The sequence below is a fragment of the Felis catus genome, chromosome F2 (genome assembly GCF_018350175.1).
Source record: "Felis catus isolate Fca126 chromosome F2, F.catus_Fca126_mat1.0, whole genome shotgun sequence".
Classification (NCBI taxonomy): domain Eukaryota; kingdom Metazoa; phylum Chordata; class Mammalia; order Carnivora; family Felidae; genus Felis; species Felis catus.
In genome coordinates, this window is record NC_058385.1 from 66,008,107 (window position 1) to 66,028,708 (window position 20,602).

Consider the following 20,602-nt stretch of genomic DNA (forward strand, 5'->3'; position numbering starts at 1 on the left):
GAAGTCTTAGGTTTATACCAAAACCTGTATACAAATGTTTATAGCATCTTTATTCATAATAGCCAGAAACTAGAAAAGACCCAGATGTCCTTCAACGTGTAAATGGTTAAATAAACTGAAACACATTCATATCAAAGAATACTACTCAAGAATAAAACCTGGGAATGCAAGCTGGTGCAGCCACTCTGGAAAACAGGATGGAGGTCCCTCAAAAAACTAAAAATAGAACTACCCTACGACCCAGCAATTGCACTACTAGGCATTTATCCATGGGATACAGGTGTGCTGTTTCGAAGGGACACATGCACCCCCATGTCTATGGCACCACTATCCACAATAGCCAAAGTATAGAAAGAGCCCAAATGTCCATCGATGGATGAATGGATAAAGAAAATGTGGTATATATATATATATATATATATATATATATATATATATATACTCTGGAGTATTACTCGGCAATCAAAAAGAATGAAATCTTGCCATTTGCAACTACGTGGATGGAACTGGAGGGTATTATAGTAAGTGAAATTAGTCAGAGAAAGACAAAAATCATATGACTTCACTCATATAAGGACTTTAAGAGACAAAACAGATGAACATAAGGGAAGGGAAAAAAATAATATAAAAACAGGGAGGGGGACAAAAGAGAAGAAACTCATAAATATGGAGAGCAAACTGAGGGTTACTGGAGGGGTTGTGGGAGGGGGGATGGGCTAAATGGGGAAGGGGCACTAAGGAATCTACTCCTGAAATCATTGTTGCACTAGATGCTAACTAATTTGGATGTAAATTTTAAAAAAGAAAAAAGAAAAGAATAAAACCAAATTATTAGTACACGCAACAACCTGTTTGAATCTCCAGAGGATTATTCTGAGCAGAAAAAAAACCCAGTCCTAAAAGGTCACATACAGTATGCGTCCATTGAGATAAGATTCCTGAAATGACAAAATTATAGCAATGGTGAGCAGACTGATGGTTGCCAAGGAAGAGAGGTGGGTATAGATGTAAAAGGGCAAATGGGGGACCCTCTGCTTACGAATCTATAATTATCTCAAAATACAAAATCTTAAAGAAATAACTGCAACATAAAAAAATAAACTTCAAATTTCATAGAACAAAAAAAAAATGTTAAGAGTGCATAAGAAAAACCTAGTGAAATCCAAATAATGCCTATACTAGCATTGTACCAACATCAACTGCTTCCTTTTGGAAAATGTACTAGGATCATTGGGGGAAGCTGGGGGAAGATTCCATGAGATCTTCCTATACTATCTTTGCACCTTCCTGGGAATCTTAACCTATTTCAAAATAAAAAGTTTTAATTTTTAAAAACCACCTAATAGTCTAATGTTCTTACCTTCAATCAATTCTTAAAAGACCACACACAAATGCAGGTGTCTGTATGTCCAGGTGTCTGTATGTCCAGGTGACCACTAGATAGACATACCCACTACGCTGGAAAATGTCAGTTATAAATCAGAAATCTCAACTCAACAATTTTCTTTAATTTCTCTAATGCAATTTCATTGGTATTTTGAGCTCCCGTTCAGCCAACGTGGTAGAAATAATCTCAGGCAATTCAGCTCCTGCCCCTTCCTACTTTCCCTGGGGAGATGGCCCAAGTTTGGGGAAACTTACAAAAAGTCTGATATCAATGTGGGGTGAGCGCGGGGTAGGGGAGGAGCACCTTCCTACCTTCAGCATCTCCTGTGCAGACTGCCATCTTCTGGGGATCTGTCATCCATCATCCCTCCGCACAGATCCACACCCCCCGGGCTCCACCTGTAAGGCTACTCGCACCCAACAACACCTTCTAAACCACCTGTATCCGTTTCCCACTGCCGCTGTGAGAAACTACCACAAATTTAGTAGCTTAGAACAGCACAAATGTATTGTTACAGATGTGGAGATCAGGAGGTCAGGAGGCTGAAAGCAAGGGGTCCGCAGGTCTACATTCCTTTGTGGAGGCTCCAGGGGGGAATCCATTTTCTTGCCTCTTCCTCTTTCCACAGGCTGCCTGCATTCCCTGGCTCGTAGCTAAAAGACTCCGACCTTACTCATCCATTGTCACATCTCCTCTGGCTCCAACCCTTTGCTGCCCTCTCATAAAGACTCTTGTGATGAGGGTAGGCCCACCCCAACGTGTGCGCACAAACAAGCCATGTGAGCACACGATGAGATAGCAACTATCCACAAGCCAAAGAAACATGCCTTAGAGGGATGCCTGGGTGGCTCAGTCCGTTATGCGTCCGACTTTGGCTCAGGTCGTGAGTTCGAGCCCCATGTCAGGATCTGTGCTGACAGCTCAGAGCCTGGAGTCTGCTTCAGATTCTGTGACTCCCTCTCTCTCTGCCCCTCCCCTGCTCGTGCTCTGTCTCTCTCTTTCTCTCTCAAAAATGAACATTAAAAAAACTTAGAAAGAGAGAGAAAGAAAGAAAGGAAAGGAAAGAAAGAAAGAAAGAACGAAAGAAAGAAAGAAGAAGCCTCAGAATGAAATCCACCTTGCTGGCACCTTGGTCTTGGGCTCCTAGTCTGCAGAACTGGGAGAAATGAATGTTTGTTTTTTAAGCCCTCCACCCCCATCTGTGGTGCTTAGGTATGACAGCCGGAGCAGACTACCGTAGTCTGCTGGTTGTGTGGGCTGCGTCTCCAGCACCCAGAATGAGGCTGACATACCCACAAAGAGGAAGGGAGTGTTGTGAGGAATGCCCCCACCCGTGCTAAGACCAGAACAAAGGAGACCCGTGCTCTCAGGGGAGGAAGTGTGAAGCTGGGCCAAACTCTTCCAGAGACCGAAAGGCAGAAGCAGAAGGCAGGAGGTTTTACCGACAACCCCTCCCTCCTCAGGGGAACTAGGAGTGGGGAGAGGCATCCCCTCCACTGTCCTCTGTGACCACGAAAAGTACATGTTCCCATGCATTTATTCATTCAGCATTTACTCAGCATCCATCCTTTATCAGTCTTCTACTGGCGTGTGAGGAATTACCAGACACTGAGCAGTGTAGAACAGCACAAATTCATCACTGCACAACATGTAGGGCAGGAGTCTGGACATGGAACCACTGACTTTTCTGCTCGGGGTCTCACTGGGCAAAAAAGAGGTGTCAGCCAGAGCTTCAGGCCTAGTCTGGGTCCCAGGGTGCTCTTCTGAGCTCAGTGGCTCTTGGCAGAATTCATTTCCTTGTGGCTGTAGGCCTAAGGTCCCCGTTGTCTTGTTAACTATCAGCCAGGGCCTACGCTCAGCTCCTAGAGGTGGCTCCCAGGTCCTTGCCACGTGGGACCCTCCATTGCAGCCACGGAGAACTTCCCCTGTGTGAAATCCCTCTCCTGCTTTGAATGTCTCCGACTTCTTCTTCAACCAGCCAGAAAAATCTGTCTGCTTTTAAAGGGCTCACATGATTAGATCAGGCCTATCCAGATAATCTTCATAATCTCCGGATTTTAAGGTCAACTGATCTGAGGCTTTAGTTACATTTGCAATACCTTTTCACAGTAGTGCCTAGCTTAGTGTTGGAATAACCAGGGGCGAGGGATCCTGGGGCCATCTCAGAGTTCTACCTACCACGAACTCCGTGTTAGGTAAGACACGAGGACAGGGATGCCTGGCAAATGACCCATCCCTGAGGGACTCACAGCCAAGTGGCCGTGGTAAATACAAAGAAGGGACTGGATTGCAAGGCAGCAATTCTAATTCGAGGAAAATGCAATATTCTGTAGGACTTCAGAAGAGGCAGGTTTCACTCTCCTGGGAGGAGCAGAAGGCTCCCCAAAGGAAATGACGTTTGATTTGAGTCTTGCAGCATAGGAAGCGTGAAGGCATCCCAGGTAGAGGGTGTTCCATGTACAAGGATGGAAAAGACTAGCAAATTTAGGCAGTGACCAGGAACCCAGCGATGCTGAGTCTTAAGAGGACAAGGTTAGAAGAAGGGAGAAAGAAGACTGGGCTGGAAAGCCAGACTGGCAAGATGACCCGTGCCATCCTAGAGAAACGGGAAGCAACGGCCAGATTGTAAGTGGGGAAAAGACCTCGCAAGCTCCGTGTTTTCGGTGACAGCGGGGATAATGAGGGCAGAGACGGGAGCCAAGAAAATGAGTTAGTTGGCGTCTACCACATTTCGAGTTCCTCAAACTAACCTTATGCTCTCAGAGGGAACGATACTCACTGATGGATCCGTGAGAGGCAGACAGGCGTCAGCGGGGTAGGAGACGTGCAGTGCTGGTAACACGTGTGGCGCACGGGATGGTTTCAGATGATGCACGGACACAGCAGTAAATGGCTCTGACTGAGAGAGAGAGCTACTGCTTTCCCATTCTCTTTCCATCCTTTTAATTAGCCCCCAAAGAACTTCTCGCTTTGCAGGGAGTCAGTCTTTAACACCTAACACCTTTATCCTCGGGTTCTACCTTCTGCAAATAACAGTATCTAGCTAGATTAATAGCACTGTGTCTCCCCATAGATTACTTTTACTGTTCCTTTCATTTGCTACAATCAGTATTGGATTTTTTTCCACTGGGATAAAAAGCTTTATTATTATTATTATTATCATTATCATATAAGTATGTTTACATTTCAAATGTGATCCAATATAAATTTAAAATGTCATATGAATAATACTGCAGATGTACGTATGCTGCTGGGGCAAAAATTGTGAAGGTGGTTTATGAATGAGTTAATTTGGGACACAGGTGTAAGAGGGAGCAGGCAGGATTTGCGGTCAGTCTAACTTGGGTACAAGTCCCACTTCTAACTTATTAGCTGGACGACCCGTGAATGAATCATAAACCTCTTTGTGCCTCAGTTTCCTCCTTGAGGAGATGACGCACTCTCTCAGAAGGTGGGAACGATTAGATAAAACAAAATGAAAGACTCTTCTAGGTGCCACATACATAGTACGCACTTGGATCTCCTGGTGTGCATCTCTGAAGAAGGAAACCTCAGTTTGGGGCAACACCAAAAAGGACTTGACTCCAGCACTTACTGAGTATCTGCGTTTGGTAAAAATTACCTGAAGGCATTCATCGGCTCAGTATCTGGGACCTGTGGGCAGGGGCAGTTTTTAGGCTGAATCCAGCTGTTTTGAGAGAAACAATTCATATTAGGAAAAGGTTTTGACTCAGGTTGGCCAGCGCAAGCACCCAGTGTCTTGTCCTGACCTTCTCTGTGATCTCAGAATGCTTCTTCCTGCAGAGATCAGTTGGAAGTGGATCTGGAATATTCAGATATATGTGCAAATGAAGATATGTAGAAAATACTTCCCATTGTAGTTATCTCATGCCGTGTAATTAACCACCCCAAAACTTAGTAATGCTGAATGTCTACCATTTTGCTATCATCTCTCACAATTCTGTGGGCTGACTGGGTTACATTGGGTAGTTCTTTTGCTCTGTGTGACATCAGCCAGGGGTGTTGTCACCTGGAAGGCCAATTCGTCTACAGCATCCAAGATGACTCATGTGGCTGTAGTCTGACTGGGTGTTAGCCAGCAATCAGCTGGAGCTGTTGTCCCCTGAATCCTGGTTTTCTTCCATGTGGCCTCTCCATGCAGTTTGGGCTTCTCACAGAATGATGGCAGGATTCTAAGAGGAAGGAAACAGAAAATACCAGTCTCTTAAGGCCTGGGCTCAGATGTCCCAGAATATCATTTCCATTCATTCCAAGCAATCACAGGACTAGTCCAGAGTCGAGGGAAGGGGACATAAACTCCACATCTTAATGGTGAAGTAGTTTTCATACAGGGAGGGAAAGGATTGATGGAAGCCAACTTAGAAGACTGTATCACACCTCCTAAAGCTTTCACTTTTTGCAAAGGTTGTCAGTCTAAAATTATGTGTATATTTGAACCCAGCAAATATCTATCTAGGGATTTATCTTAAGGAAGTAATCATGGATGACTCAACACAATGTTGTCCATTGGCGAGGGGGGGGGGGGATGAAATTACCTAATATTCAACAGTACTGGACCAGTTAAATTCAATGGGGTTTGAGGACAGTGTTTTGAGAGTCTATACCCTGGAAGCAGACAGAGTTAAGCTTAAAGCCCAATTCACCACTTAAAATTTGGACGACTTAACTACCCTCTGTAAGTCTCAGTTTCTATAACTGTAGGAGATAAAATATGGGTTTGCTGTGATGAGACATGGAAAAGATTCAACACATAGTGAATGATCACTAAATGTGAATCGCCGTTATTGTTTGTAGTCATTAGTGCTATGATTTTAGTACAAATATTTCTAGATCCCCCCATCTCCTGGCACATAACACTTCTATGTCTCCATGTGGGTAACTTTGTGACTAGTTCCAACCAGTAAGTAATAAGTAAAAGTGACATATTACTTCCTGGCTGAACGTTTAATTGTCTGTACAAGATCGTTTTCCTCTTCTAGAATGATTGGCAAAGTCTGATGCATGTGTTGACTGCTTTGTTAGCTGGAGTCCCTGAGTGACTGTGATGGTCAGAGTCTCCTTGCTAACCCTTCACGGACAAGTAGCAAAAGCAAGAAATACAGCGGTTTTAAGTTACGGAACTCAGGGGGTTATTAGTTACTGCAGCATATTTTAGCCTGTCCTGACTAGTCAATGCTGTTTTTGTCATTCAGCCTTGCAGTGAACAACAGTATTATGATCCCATTAAATGTAGCATATAAAAAAGGTATTTAAATTCTTAATGACAACGGGTGGCCGGGTGGCTCAGTTGGTTAAGCGTCTGACTCTTGATTTCAGCTCGGGTCATGATCTCACGGTTCGTGAGGTCAAGCCTCAGGTCAGCTCTGAACTGATAGTGCAGAGCCTGCTTGGGATTCTCTCTCTCCCTCTCTCTCTCTCTCTCTCTCTGCCCCTCCCTGCACGTGCACTCTCTCTCTCTCTCTTTCTCAAAATAAATAAACTTAAAAAAATTCTTAACAAGAAAAAATAGTCCTTATATAAGGGCCACCTTCACTATAGAGTGTTCACTATACACAGGGACACTTAAAATATGTTTGTATTTCTCTCCCACCAGATTCCCTTCATCACTCATCCAAATATCAGCTCGACAAAGAGGCTATTTCTTTCTATCCTTTTACCAAGCTTTATTCATGTTCATGGAATTTATCACTACCTGTTGTATTACCTATTTACTTATCATCTGGATCCAATATAAGCTGTGTATCCCAGGTCCTAAAAACAGTGTGTGAAACAAAGTAGACAATTTTTTAATTTAATGTAGGCATACATATATAGCAAAATGTTCATTGTGCTTTTTTCGCCGTTGTAAAATTGAGTGCTATCTATCCATTTCTCTAATGTATTTATTTTCGCTATGCATTCTTGCAACAAATTTTTTATTTATGTGAATTTTTGACATTTTCAATGATTAATATGTATTATTTTCACATGAGAAATGATAATAATAGGTAACATTTACTGAGCACTCACCATGGGTCAAGCACTAAAGCTCAATACTTTACATGAATTATCTCAACCTCCCTGGGAGTCAGGTATAATCATCATCCCCATTTAGTATTCACAGATAAGGATACTAACATTTAGAGAAGTTAAATGAACACTGGGGCTGGAATTCAAACCCCAGAGCCTCTATGCTATAGCCAAATAACTAACTTGACAATGTATACATCAGGATGCACATATAAGCTCATTATAAAGAATAAATAGGAACATTCACACACGTTGTCTCATTGGAAGCTCACAAAAATGTTATGAAGGTAAGCCAGCAGGCATTATGATCCCCACTTCAAAGACCGAGTCTTGGGCCCATGTGACTGTGTCTTGCCATCTGCCTCCTACCACATCTTTGCAACAGGTGTTTCCTCCTCCCCCCCCCCTCCCCACCATACTTGGCTATGCACATCTTTTTTAGCTCCGTTGCATACTGACAGAAGACACAGTTCTGTTTCTCAGGGGCAAGCTTGGGGCTTTGTTGCTTATGAGCAAATCTGCATGGGGATTAATATAAGCCAGAAGTTAGGAGACCCACGTTCTGGTCGTGGCACTGTCACCAACTGAGAGCCTCAGTTTTCCTGCCTGTGAAATGAGCTGGTTGAAGAAACAGATCCCTAAGGACCGATGCCGAGCTAATGCTTTGCAGGCTGAGAATCCAAAGGAGGAGGGACCAGTGATGTTCTTCCCCATCAGACTCAAAGCCCAGGCACCCCATAGAAATAGAAGCCTGGACCACAAGAAATGAAGTGCTTAGCAAAGATCATTCTCGGTAAACAGAAAATGTATACACTCTCTCTCTTTTTTAAAGTTTATTTATTTATTTTAAGAGAGAGAGAGAGAGAGAGAGAGCGAGCAAGGGAGGAGCAGAGAGAGAGGGAGAGAGAAAATCCCAAGAAGGTTCAGCACCGTCAGTGCAGAGCCCGATGCAGGGCTCAAACTCGCGAGCGGTGAGATCATGACCCTGGCTGAGATCAAGAGTCAGACACTTAACTGACTGAGCCACTCAAGTGCCCCAGAAAATGTGTACAGTCTTGAACAGAATTGGCTCCCTATTACTGGATGAGCCCTGACAAGAGCACACTTCATTCATTCATTTATTTCACAATCACTTATTGTGCACCTATGTACTATGCCCCAGGCAGGCTTTTAAGCACGGGAATATGATAGTGAATGAAACAAAGTACCTGCTTACAGAAACCTTACGTTATAGTGGAGAGACAACAAACAAATGAATAAGCACATATAAAATAGCATATGATAACAAAGACCTTGCCAGGTGATAATTCTCTTCCAGGATATTGCAAAAGAGAGTCATACTTTGGTCCCCTTTTGATACAATAGCAAATGATGAAAAAGGGCACAGAAATAGCATTAGCCTTGCAGTTAGAAGACCCCGGTGTCAAATCGTGGTTCTGAATCTAGTCTGAGAACTTGAAAACTACTACACACTGTATACCATCATTGCAACCTTATTAGCTTCAGCGACCTTCTCTGTAAGACGTAGATGGTAGCATCCACCGTGCGTACCTTACAGGAATGCTGCAAGGACCAAGCCAGACTGTGAAGTCGGAGAACTAGCAAGCTCTGAGTTTTCCCAGCTTTGTAAACTCTCTGTTCTACACTCCGGGCAGGTTCCGATTTCTGCTAAGTCAAGCTCCTGCTATAAACCTGAAAACGTCAAGTCCCAGCTTTGATCCTACCAAGGATATGGGATTCCATCTCAAAGCACAAGACATTTTGTATCAAACTACGGAGTGAGGGGTTGCAGACATGTGAGGAAACAGCATCTGTCTAGCTTGCTTCCTTTTTTCCTCCGCTTGCAGGTATTTGGCAAAGCAATCTGAATATTCCAAAAGGTCACCCTCTATCTCGCTTCTTTAGAAGTTGTGTCCGTAGTGGCTGTTCTGTGCTACAGTTGGTAAATTGCTATTTAATACTTTTCACTTCTGAATCTTATAATGGAAAAATTAAATAAATGTAACATGTGCAAGGATATATACCAAAATTATAACCAGTACCTGTTTGGACTGCTGATAATTACTTTCTTCTTCTTGCTGACTTCTCTGTATTTTGTGCTTTCTTTTTGCATTCATTTAAAACATATTTACCGGGGCGCCTGGGTGGCGCAGTCGGTTAAGCGCCCGACTTCAGCCAGGTCACGATCTCGCGGTCCGGGAGTTCGAGCCCCGCGTCAGGCTCTGGGCTGATGGCTCGGAGCCTGGAGCCTGTTTCCGATTCTGTGTCTCCCTCTCTCTCTGCCCCTCCCCCGTTCATGCTCTGTCTCTCTCTGTCCCAAAAATAAATAAACGTTGAAAAAAAATTTTAAAAATAAAACATATTTACCTAGGGATCAGACAGCTGGAAGGGGCGATCCTGCAATTCACATCTTAATTCCAGATCTTTCTGCTCTGCCACCTTTCCTTTGTGTTTATAAACCAGTGTGGATTTGTTGTCATTTGATTAGGGGCTCCTCAGGGATAATACTATGTTTTTGGTTTCTTCTCCTCCTGCAATTTCTAAATTTGCAAGACTTCTCAGCCGGGCCTGGTTCTCACCCAATTAAGAACAGAAGCTGTTTTCTCCCCACTGGGCATCTATAAAACACCAGGATGGACTCTTGTCCTTCCTTGGTTTTGAAGCCACTAGACAAAGATTTGAATCCAAATTCAAATTGGCTGGGTGACTTCGGAGAAGCGTCTTAACCTCTCTGAACAGCAGTTTTGCCATTTGTAAGATGAGGGAGACAATACACGCAGGGTAGGTGGTTCTAAGGATTTGACAAGATAATGCATATAGGAAGGGCTGGCCCCTAGTAGAGCCTCAATATGTGATTGCTGTTAATGAAAGTAGTCTTGGGAAACACTAGATGCTGTTCTAGGCTGGGGGGTGGGGGAGAGGAATTCAGATTGTTACCAAAAGGTAGAATCATGCAATCAAGAACTCTGGCTCAGGCCTCTAATGAACTCAGTTCTGAGCCTTGACTTCCTCCTCTGTAAAATGGGCATGATAATGTAACTTACCTTAACAGTGGTTCTCAAAAGGTGATCCAAGGATCCTGGAGGCCCCCAAGGCTCTTTCAGGGGTCCCTAAAGTCAAAAATCATTTTCATAATAGGGCAAAAATATTACTTTCCCTTTTCACTCTCATCCTCTCACACATATACAGTTTTCCCGAGGCCCTATGACCTGTCATGGTTGTCATTGCTCTGACGGCTAACGGAAAGTGTGTCTGTAAATCCCTGTTTTCATTTTTTTCGATTGAATTTCTAATACGGTAAACGTCAATAGGTATACAGCTCACATGGGCAAAAGCTATTTGGGGTCCTCAATAATTGTAAGAGTTTAAAGAGAACTGAAACAAAACATTGTAAGAATTGCTGCCCGATAGAGTTGTTGGAAAGATTAAGTAGCAATTGGCATGTGGCGGACAAAGCACTCCATAAACATTACCTTTATCATCATGGATTCCAAAGCTCCTGAATCATATCAGATAAGGGTCCATCTACTCCACCTACGCGTAGAGCAAATTGAAATCATAGCACTTAATGCAAAGTCACCCTTGGTTTATTCCCTGCTGTTTGTTTAGGTAGTGAAAGTTCAGTCCATGTTAAACTTTGAACAATTTGCAGACAGCAGCACATCAGAAACCTCCACAGTGTCCATGACATAGAAGTGACCTGTAGACAGGGGGACTTGGTGGACAGTCCAGAGGACTACCCTGCTTGGCTCAACCCTGCCCCTTCCCACCCTGTTAATCTCTCACCAGCCAGAAGCAGATGGTAACAAGGTAGGGGCACAGGAAACTTGACTTACAGAAAATGCTAAGTGATGGGCCATCAAGAGGAGATGCAGTCTCAAAATGGAAACAGTTTCCTTAAGGCTTCCATAATTTCCGAGGAAACAAACTGAGAGCTGCACTTACTTTGGGGCACGGGGAGCGAAATGACCTGGAAGAGTCAAGGGTAAGCAATATAAAATTATTAAATTTGGCAGGGGGGTCCTTTTTTCCCCCTGTATTCTTCTGGCTCACCCTTGGGGGAAGAAATATAAAACAGTATTCTTAGATTCTCATGTTTATGGCAAATACATTAGGATCTTAGAAGTTATCAAATGAGTCTGAGAAAGATGCAACACGATCTGGGTCATGGTCTGCGAAGAAGTTCTTAATGAATACGTTAAGAGCTGCATCAGCGATGTGATGCATCGCTTCTTGGGTCTGTGAGCATCACACAAGAGACCCCTCCCAGGCCAGGGCCTTGTTGTCTGCGTCATTAAAACAAACAAACAAACAAACAAAAAAAAAACCCAAAAAACTACCACCAACAAAAAAACAAAACCAACAGACAGACCCCACATGAGCAATAACCGAACAAACAGGTGCAGACCAGTAAGAAAATTTTGCATATGAGCTATTTTTATTGTCAAAACTTCTGGAGACCCAAGGAGCTCTGTTAGAGAAATTGGAGCCCCAGGGGAGACCCTAGAAAAACGTTGTTCAGCCAGTTTTTTGTCCCCAGTCTAGAAAACAAAAATGTCAAAAGGTCACCCAGTGCCTTGGCCACGCAGTCAGCCCCCTAGGCCAGCCGTCCCCACTCCAGTCCCCGTCCTCGCCTCTGGCCACTCCGCCGCGCACGGCCACCTGTTGCGGTCCTGGCGCCCAGAGCTGCGTCGCAAACCGCCGCTAGAGTTCGTTCTAATTCCCCGGAGCAGAGGCTGGCCGGGAAGCCCCGACGCTCCGCGCCTGCTAATCCTCAGGGCGGGCGGGGACTCCGCAGAGCCTCCCAGCCCCAGGCTCCCTTTGTTTTCTCGCTGCGCTCAGACTGTCAGAAGTAGACCCCAGACAACATCCCTCGGCCCGGTTCTGCTAGTGCACGCCTGCGCCCAGCTCAAGCCGGGAAAGGCTGACGCGTCCACATGCCCTTGGAGGGGAACCGGGTCCGTCCGGGCAGGAATGTGCGGCGCAGACAGGTTGCCCGCTGAGATTCCGAAGCGTCCCCGGGATCCGAATTCCTTAGGGCTCCTCAGCGTAGCACTGCTGCAGGAACGCCGCGCCCAGAACGCAAGTTCACGGGTACCGCGCCGCGAGCGAAGGGCAGCGAGAGCTTGGCCCGCCCGTACTCTAAAACGCCCGAGGGGAGCCAGGGGGCGGCAGTTAGGGATCTCTTCCAGCCGGGAACGCCAGAGTCCCAGTTCCGAAAGCGACCCGCCCAGCTTCCGAGGGACTTCCCTGCGAGCGCCGCAGGGGTGTGCATTTCTCCGAGTCTGAGAATCCCAGCGAACGGCGGCCCGACAAGAGTTTAAGTCAGCTCCCGGGGCGTCTGTTTGTTTATTGGCTCTTAAGGGAAAAAGTTTGAGGATCTTTAACTAACCTCAGACCTGGCGCAAGCGCAAATCCCCGAATCTCCCCAGCAAAAGTCATCTAATTTCAAGTCGTTATATAAGTGGGGGCTCTTTCTCACCCTCCCTACCCCAAGCCCTCTTATTACTATTCCAGGAGCAAAAACGTGTCTTGCTTTAAAAAAAAAAAAAAATTTTTTTTTTTTTTTTAGTTATTATTTCCCTGAGCCGGGAGAAGGGAGAAAGCGCAGGCAGCGCCCTGGGCGCGTGGCGGCCCCACCCGAGCACGACCCCTCGTGCTGCGAGAGGGACGCGGGGATCTGGGGTGCCACCCGCTCAGGGCCAGCAACCGCGCCCCGCGGTCCCTCCGTCTGCCACTCCACGTGGTCAGGATCAACAGTTTGTTGAGCTCATCAGTGACACCTTGAACTTTTCATAAAGAAAATGGGTATTGCACCAGGAGGGTTTGGCCGCGGCCGCCGGGCCGGGTCGTGCTTAATATTCAATGATCTCGCTCGCGCCTCCCCCTCCTCCCCTCGCAGAAATTCCACCGAGTCCGTTACTGGGCTCAGACTTTTAAGTTAATTTACTGCCCACCCCCCCCCCCCAACCTCGGCTAGTAACCAGCGCCTTTAGGGCTAACCTCCCCCCCAGCTCCCGCCTGAAAATGACATTTCGCCGGCGTCTCCGGAGGGGGCTGAATTTCACTTTGTAACTTTCTGCGGAACCCGAGCCCGGGTGGCAGCTCGGGTGGTGGTATCGTATGCAAATACGCATGCTGACGTTACAGATCATGTGGGTTTTGGCGTAGATTCCCCACTGATCGAGACATTTTTTTTCCCCTTTTTTTTCCTTCTTTTTTTTTTTTTTTTTTTTCTTTTTAAAATTTTGGCCACTGTTCCCCGTACGGGGGCTTTTCCTGTCCGTCTGCCTGGCAGGCTGGCCGTGCCCCTCTTTCCCACGGAGCCCGAGCCCGGCGCCCGGTGGGGAGTGGGGAGTGGGTGGGGGGAGCCAGCAGAGTTCCATTTTGGAACGCCCGTGCCGCGTCTCCGCGCTCCCAGCCCGGGTCCCCGCGTCCCCAGCCCCGGCGCAGGTAAGAAACTTCGCCTCGGCGCCCGGCACCCCCCGCCCGGCGCCGCCAGCCCCGAGCCCCGCACGCCGGGCGCCGGCCACTCCAGCCCAACTTTCCCACCGCCGCCGCCGCTGCCGCGGCTCCCGAAAATGTGTTGTTAATGGGACTTGGCCGGGTTTGTGATTGGAAGAGGGGGTGCGGAGAGGGGGGGGGTGCGGGCCCTTTCGGTGGGTGGGAGGAAAGAAGAGGATCCGGAGGTGGGGGGAGATTTTTTTTTAAGAGTTTTGATTACAAGTTTGGATAAATGGGAGCCAGACCGAGGAGGAGGAGGAGGAGGAAAAACATGTCTACGTTTCCCTATGTCGACATAAGCCACAAAAAAATATGGCGTCCGCTTTCGACAGGGCGTTACGTAGACCCGACTCTGTTTTTATTTATTTATTTCGTGGCCGGCGCCCTCCCCTCCGTGGCCCAGCTGCGGCGCTTTGTGCAAACGGGGCAGGTCCCGCGGGGACTCCGGCGGGACGTGGCCCCGGCCCGGCGGGTTTGGCGGAGGCGGGGGGGGGGGGGTCTGCGTGTGCGAGCTGCCCTCCCTCCCCCGCGCTCCCCTCTTCTCCCCTCTCCCGGTGACGATTCGCCGTACTGTGGTGGCAGGAAGCATGACGCCGTGGGCTGAGGCTGCCTCTGCTCTCGTCGCCGCCGGTGGCTGCGGGCGGCCGCCCGAGCTACCTGCCGGGGGGCAGGGCCGGAGCGCGGCGCGGGCCCCACGCCCGGCTCAGGTGGCGGGGCGCCCGCGTGTGTGTGTGGGGGGGGGGGTCCGGGGGTGGATCCCCCCCCCTCGCTGTCCGCCGCCGGCCGGCCCACGCCCGCGGCCGCCTCTGCCAGCCGAGCCCACGCTCGCCCCCGGAGCGGCAGCTGGCGCTGTGGCGTCCGCCCCACGAGAGGTTCATCTTTGTTGGTGTTGCGGCGTCTTTGTGGCTTCCCCGGGACTTGGTATCCTCGCCTTTGCAAACTTGCCCTTTCCCCCGGCCGCTCTGCAGGAGGCTGCGGAGACGGAGAGCAGCGGAAAGTTGGAAACCAGTGAGCATCACAGGACGGTCCCCTTGGCCCCGTAGCTGTGCGGAGAGCTCGGAGGCGGAGGAGGAGGAGGGTGGCTCGTTAGGCTGGGGAGAAAACTTGGGGAAGCCAAGTTGTGATTTGCTCGGGCTTCCACCTGATTGATCGGCTTCAAAGCCAGTGGGGTCTCTGCCTGCCTTCAGCTGTTTGGGGATGGCCTTTTGTTTGTCCGGAGGTGGGGAGGGGGAAGGTGGGGGGAATGGTGACTTTCCCTAGACCCGTCGCCTTTGGAAGAGGTATTGCCCGGCGGCGGGCCCCCGGGGTCCCCTGAGTCTTGTCAGGCCCTAGAGTTCTTCCCCCACCTGATGTCTGATGATCTCCTTATCTCCCAAGTTAGCAGCTCACCAGGTCTGAGGCAGGCCCCATGGGCAGGTTTTGGAGGGGCAGGAAGTCCCCCTCTTCATCCCCTGGGTAGTTCAGACCTACACTTACCCTCTTATCACACACACACACACACACACACACACACACACACACGCACAGGCACACACTCTCAGACTTGCAATACACTCACACTCCTTTATGTAGAGCAGAAATTAATGCCTGTTGAAGTGAAGGGGGTGAGCTTCTGAGGGCTCTTCAAGATTTCAGTCAAAAGGTGATTTTCTATTTATGAGGGCCCTGAGTTTAAGCAGTTCAGTCCCAGGGCAGTAATGTCAAAAAGCATTTGGATGACAACCAAGTGGAATAAATATCTTGTAAAATGGCGTGTTTAAAAGTAAAAATAGATTAATGGAACCCTCAAGTGCTTCAATGGAACTAACATAAAGGGTTGATTCAAGTTTAAAGGGAAAATTATATTAAGCCATATACACATCTTCTTTTACTGCCCGGGGGGTGGGGAATCTACAAGTAAGACTGAAATGTGTCACCGACAGGAACAGGGACCTGTGATCTGTGGGAATCTCGTTGGTGTGGAAACGCTGTGCTCTTTGATCGTTCTTGTGTGCATGTACCTTCTGGCCAGGTTTGATGTCAACTAGGATCCAGCTGAAGTTAACAGCTCTTAAGGGGCAATTCAGAGGTCAATGATTTAGGGGACATCAGATGTATTAACCAATCCCCATTTAAAGGAAAAGATCAAAATGACAGTGTTTGTGGGCACTCCAGAAGGGTATTCTCCTGATGTAAATGCAGCATATCTTGACATGCGGAAAGGTGATCCCCACACCAACGGTCTCACCTCCATCAGGGCTGTGGGATTGAGTGGGATGCCTGGTGTTTGGCAAAAAGAATAATGACAATATTTGATAATGATTGCTAATGTTTACTGTTTTCATATGCCAGGCACAATGGTTAGTTTTTTTGTGTGCTTTATCATTTAGTTCTTAGCATAACCCTGTGAGATAAGTGCAATTATTATCCTCAGGTTACAGTTGAGGAAACTGAGGCTCAAAGAGGTGAAGGAATTTGCCCAGACCTGCAGAGCAGAAAGTGAAGTCAGTGTTCCGAGCCGGGCCCTATTTCTTAGCCTTAAACGCTCCTGTTACAGCAGTTCTCATTAGAACGAGTCCTCATTAGAAGGGAAAAGTAAAGGGACAGGTGTAGTTATGAAAAAGAAGGAACAGTGACACTGCCCTGGGGTCTGAACTCCAGAATTTTCCTGGGTTTTATTCCTTCATTCACTTATTTAGCAGCTACGTGTTGATTTATTTGTTCATTCAGCAGCTGTGATAGTCATCATCCTAATAAGAGTGCAGTCATTAAACACTTTTATATGCCAAGAACCCTTATAAGTGCTCGTGATTATTTTGTCTTCGTGACATCCCTGGGGGGTAAGTACTGTCAGTCTCTCCTTTTTATGGATGAGGAAGCAGAGGCACAGAGAGCACAGAGGTTGCCCAAGACCAAACAGTAAGAGCACCAGACCCCAGACACGCACACTTTGACCCCAGAAGAGCTCACTCCAGTGCGCGGCGCTAGACGTTATGGAGAGACTGGCGACAGAAAGCCCCCCAACCTCAATGCAAAACCCTGCTCCAGGCACTGTGGAGGTGCTGGCGGGGTCCAGACCCCCTACCCCCGAGGAATCTGAGCAGACCGGCAGGCCCAATCAAGCAGGATTAACTAAGTGCTGTAATTGAGAAAAGTGCTGCGGAAGCACAACGAAGGGTGTAATTATTGTGCTCTGAGGGAATCGTGGAGGTTTTCCTAAAGGGGGTGGCATCTGAACTGACCCATGGAATGAGAAGGAACAATGTCTGGAGGTGTGTCAGATATGATTGTATTCAGCTGTTAGCAGCAGTGATCCCGACCGCCGGTGACGTAGCCAGATGGGGGCTTACTCGTGTCAGACAAGAGGGGTGAGTGGGACGATGCCTGGGCTGTACCACTGGGGACCCAGGCTCTGTCTTTCCACTACACCATCCTTAGCTATAGGCCTCCGATCCCAGGTGTGTGTTCTTGAGGTGGAAAGGTGGCTGCCGCGTGTCCGGGCTTCACATCTCCATCCCAGGAAAGAGAAAGCAGGATGAACGAGGCATTGAACATGTGCCTACTAGGGCTTTACTGTTACACTGGGAAGAGATGCCCCTCTCAGGGACTTCTGTCCTTGGTTCATCAACCAGAACTGCACTGCCTGGCCACCCACACGTACCAGGGAGGGCAGCCCTGCATTTTTAAGGTAGGCACATTGCTGCCGTTAACAAACTGGGGTGAATGGTGGGATGGTTGTTGAGTTGGCAGATAAAGTGTGTGTGGCCTAAGAGGAGAAGAGGAAGAAAGGTATTTCTGGTGAAGGTAAAGCTGTGTCCTGGAAGCCGAGCATATTCTGAGGAGGTGGAGAGGGGGATGGAGGGACAGTTGTGCAAAGAGATGATTGCAGACTTGAGGGTGGACGTGGAGGAGGGTGGCTGGTAATCCATAGGTACTGGGGAGCTATGGCAGGTTTCCGAGGATGCGTGTCAAGCATTTAGGGAAGGTAAGACTGACAGCAGTGTGCCTTGTGCAGACAAATCAGCTCGGTTCTGGTTTGAAATAAAAAGTTTCAGACCAGGGGACCAGTTTTGCCTTAGGGCAAAAAGAAGACCGAGTGCAGTAAGAAAGTGAGGGATGATGGGGAGCTTTTCTTTTAGATCCTGCCAATAGGAATCCCAAATTAACCCAATGCTAGTCAGCTGTTACGAGGACGTAAGTAGCTCTCCCTTTTCATAGCTCAGTTACTGAAAGCTGTGGAGGTAGGTACCATTACTCCCCAGACACTACAGTTGGCCTTTGTCCTGATCCTCAGACTGCTAGGTATTACCTGCATCAGAATAACTTTGGTCATGACCGTTCACCTTTGCTTTAAATGGGCAGGATGGCATCAGGAGGCCTCAGAGGCCCTTCTGTTAGGTTCCCCACTCTGGATTCCTCCAGCAAGGACTGATTCTCTGCTCAATTTATTAGCTACTCTCTAAACCTCAATTTCCTCATCTCGAAAATAGAGATCGTTCTAATAGCTGCCTGATGAGTTGTTGTGAAGCTTTGGAAGAAATCTGTAAAAGAGCTGAGCACAGCGCCTAACACTGTGTTCAGCAAATATCACCTGCTGTCACCATCATCACCACCAGCATCATCACTGTCACTGCCACAACCTCTGGCATGTGACTTTATTGTATCCTTGAGATGCCAAGCAATTAACATACATGGATTTTATCATTGATTCCAAGACCCAGACTGCCCCCCGTCTTATTGCATTCCCCCCCTCCCCCTCACGCATACGCACTGGTTAGTGGCAGGTCCGAGTAACCACTGAAATGGAAAGCCTTCCCAGAAAATCGCCATGAGACCCCGGTGCAGTGTTCAGGTAGGATAATGTGCTGTGTCATAGTCAAATCCAGACAGCGCGGTTCTGAAAGGATGCCTGACTACTCACATGGCCCCGTGGTAGGCGATAAAGTAGACATTGTTTTTAGTAGTGACAAGGTAGTTTCGTTTTTAACCCCGGGGGGGGGGGGGGGGGGGAGTCCCTCCTGGTTCCCCTCCCCCACCCTTCTCTAAGGCCCCCTCCCGGCATCCAACAGGTTGTGATTTTAAGAATCACCCACAATGTGTTTCCTGTTCCTATCTTATAGTCTTACTTTCAAGAGGGGCCGATTGGGGGTGGTGTGAGTGTGTGTGGGTGTGGGTGTGGGTGTATAACAGACTCCCCCACGGAGAAAAACTGTCGTGACAACAGTGTATCAGTTTCCACCCAAACTTTAAAATGGAGTAAAAGAGGCCAGAGCCAGAACTGATTTTCTTGCTTACCCCTCTTGTTTACCACCCTGGTGAACAATTTTCAGTAAAAAGCCACAGTGCACACACTTTCTTCCTCCCCTCTGCCTGCCTCCACACCTCTAGTACTAGACACACTTAGTGGACATTAAATCTTATTACAGGGTGTTTCGCTGCCATAGAGTTGCCACATAGAATCTGCAGTGAATGAAATTCTTGTACTGTTGATCCATGGGGAATCAGTATTTGTAAGGAGCGTGCCCCCGGCGTTCACTTTGGTGTAAGAGATTTGTGGTATGTTTTGGGGGTGCACAGGCTTGGTTTGGGATAGAAAAGTGAGAAGCGTATGATGGGTTTACTTTTGGGTTTCAAGCCATGCTTGGTTTACCCCGCAGGGGGAAACCAGCAAAATCTTGGGAACCATTTGCTGTCCAATTCAGTGTGGGCAGTGGACTCATGGATCCCTGGGGCCTCAGAGAGTGTCCAGATTGAGTTAGCTCCTTCTTTGGGAGGGAATCCTCCCTGTTGGGGGCCCTGGACAGACTGTGGGAGAGAGGAGTCTGCTGTTGAGAAAGGAAGAGGGAAGACGTGAGCAAGAGTTTCTGGGCTCCGGGTTCTCCTTGGCCCGGTTGGATGCCTGCAGCTGCAGCTTCTAGACTCCGAAACATCTGCAGAAAACCAAGGAAGGACCAGAAGTCTAAATTGAGGCAGCATGCGTGCATGCCCTGGCTGTGCAAACATTATGGTTTAAGTCAGTGTTGCAGAAAGACTCCAGAAAAACACTCCTCGGTGGGGCTGAGGTCCATGCCCCACCCCCAGCTGTCTTGCTCCCCCTCCCGCTTTGTCCCCTCTGACTGGTGAGGCTGAACGAATACGAAGTTCCCTATACCCCCAGAACACCACAGACACACAGTGTTGCTGCCTTAATAACAGCGATGCGTCACCCAGATTGAGCACCTGCTGTGTACCAGGCCCTCTGCTAAATACTCTCACTATGTCATTCAGTCTGACCATGAGTAGTACTTTGAGAGCAGGGTCGTAGCCCAGTTTTAAAGACAGGAAACCAAAGCTCAGAAAGGTTAGGTACTTGCCGAAGGTCACAGAGAGAAAGTAGCCAAGTCAGGATTCAAATTCAGATCAGTCTGATTCCAAAGCTGATGTCCTTTTTTTTTAAAGTAGTTTTTTTTTTTTATTAAAAAAAAATTTTTTTTTCAACTTTTATTTATTTTTGGGACAGAGAGAGAGAGAGAGAGCATGAACGGGGGAGGGGCAGAGAGAGAGGGAGACACAGAATCGGAAGCAGGCTCCAGGCTCTGAGCCATCAGCCCAGAGCCTGACGCGGGGCTCGAACTCACAGACCGCGAGATCGTGACCTGGCTGAAGTCAGACGCTTAACCGACTGTGCCACCCAGGTGCCTCTAAAGTAGGTTTTTTTTTTAA

At 47.8% G+C, this 20,602-nt stretch overlaps 1 protein-coding gene and 1 long non-coding RNA gene across 3 annotated transcripts in view; one reads left to right on the top strand and one right to left on the bottom strand.

Annotated features, from left to right (window-relative positions):
- Positions 1-2,906: 2,906 nt before the first annotated feature.
- On the bottom strand, positions 2,907-13,300 carry LOC109496190. Its single transcript, XR_002739581.2, has 7 exons — positions 11,254-13,300; positions 10,891-10,951; positions 10,462-10,527; positions 5,418-5,580; positions 5,158-5,210; positions 5,010-5,075; positions 2,907-4,286 (listed from the first exon to the last, which is right to left on the bottom strand). It is a non-coding gene; the product is annotated as an uncharacterized LOC109496190 (long non-coding RNA).
- Positions 13,301-13,677: 377 nt separating this feature from the next.
- Positions 13,678-20,602, top strand: part of ZHX2 (zinc fingers and homeoboxes 2) — a 162,826-nt gene continuing 155,901 nt past the window's right edge. For both annotated transcript variants that reach the window (XM_023248489.2, XM_023248488.2), the window contains exon 1: positions 13,678-13,870. The gene's annotated coding sequence lies outside the window, so the exon portion shown is untranslated. The remainder of the gene's footprint in view (positions 13,871-20,602) is intronic.